Source organism: Vicia villosa, linkage group LG4 (genome assembly GCF_029867415.1).
Source record: "Vicia villosa cultivar HV-30 ecotype Madison, WI linkage group LG4, Vvil1.0, whole genome shotgun sequence".
Classification (NCBI taxonomy): Eukaryota; Viridiplantae; Streptophyta; class Magnoliopsida; order Fabales; family Fabaceae; genus Vicia; species Vicia villosa.
The window spans coordinates 118,465,923-118,467,303 of record NC_081183.1 but is presented as its reverse complement, the minus strand read 5'-3'; positions in this window follow the sequence as shown (position 1 = coordinate 118,467,303).

Sequence of the window (1,381 nt, the reverse complement as noted above, 5' to 3'; positions counted from 1 at the left end):
CCAGCTCGGAATCTAACCTCCGGCTTTCCGTTTCTCCATCTCCGATCTTCAGTCAGGTTTGCCTAACACTTGTTATCCTCCACTCATAGGCGTAATGTATCTATCTGTTCTCTCGGAGCTGCAATAACCTGAATTCGCACAGTATTCCAAACCTAGGGCTTACTTTTTCCCTTTCTTCGATCCGAATATTTGCGCGATCCTCTTGTTAAATTGATCGTAGATTTAGGCTCAGAGCACGATTTTAGGGTGAGTTTGTGTTTAGAGCGCGTTGATTCGAAGTGAAACGGCGGCGGTTGGAGGTGGTAACCATCGCCGGTGAGGATACGAACGTGAGAGAGGCGAGAGAGTCTGAGTAGAAGATGAATGTGAAACGGCACATTAAAACCCTAATTTCCTTTCATACAGTTTCATTCGATTTGATTAATTTGATTAATTGTAGATTTGTGAATAATTAGGCATAAACGATGTAAAATCTGGATTAAGGTGACTAATTAGGTTTGAGTAGCATTAGTTAAAATCTGAATCTATGGATCAAGCAAATCACCATTGGGCCGGAAATGCATATGCAGAATCCACCCCATCATCATTTTTTTTACTGCAATGTGAAACAAAACGTTCTATGGGCCGAATTTGCTTCTCGCACCCCTGAGGCCCAGTGCTGCGCTTTTTTGGCTAAACACATGCTGCAACAAAAACGCCTTTTGGGCCTGTCCACCTGGCCCTACGCCCAGTTTCTAGTCTCACCCATAACTTCAATTCTCACCCCCGTTTTACATTTGTATTTTAAATTTTAATTAGATTTCTTTACCATTTCTTTTAGACATTAAAAATACTAATTTTTCTTGTTAACTTTGAGACTTTAATACTAATTTTGACATAAAAAATGTTCATAAAAAAAATATTAGTTTTTAGGCTATTAGTCTTTTTACTTGAGTTGTAACCCGATTTCTCTCATAATAAAAAAAACCCATAAAAAATAGTAGTATTTTTAGTCTTTTGTGCTATATTTTGACTTACTCTTTTTCATGCTATTTTCAATATTCTACTTAGCGCTTTATTTTCCATGCTTCTTTTAAATCCTAACCTTAGGTAGAAACCATGATAATATTAGGTAGAAATTCCCATTCATATTAGGCTAGTTTACTTAGGCTAGTTTCTTTTCTTTTACAACATAAAACATCTAAAAATACTTGAATAAATTCCCCATAAAAAATACCAAGAAAACACTAAAAAACATTAATAAAAAAGTGAAAATCATTAAAAAGGGAATGGAAGCTTGGATCTCCCTTGCTTTAGGGAATCATTCGAGTGCCTGGATTTCCCTTGCTTTAGGGTTCCATTCGGGCGTAAGTTCCCAAATTCTAAAAAACACAAACCAAAG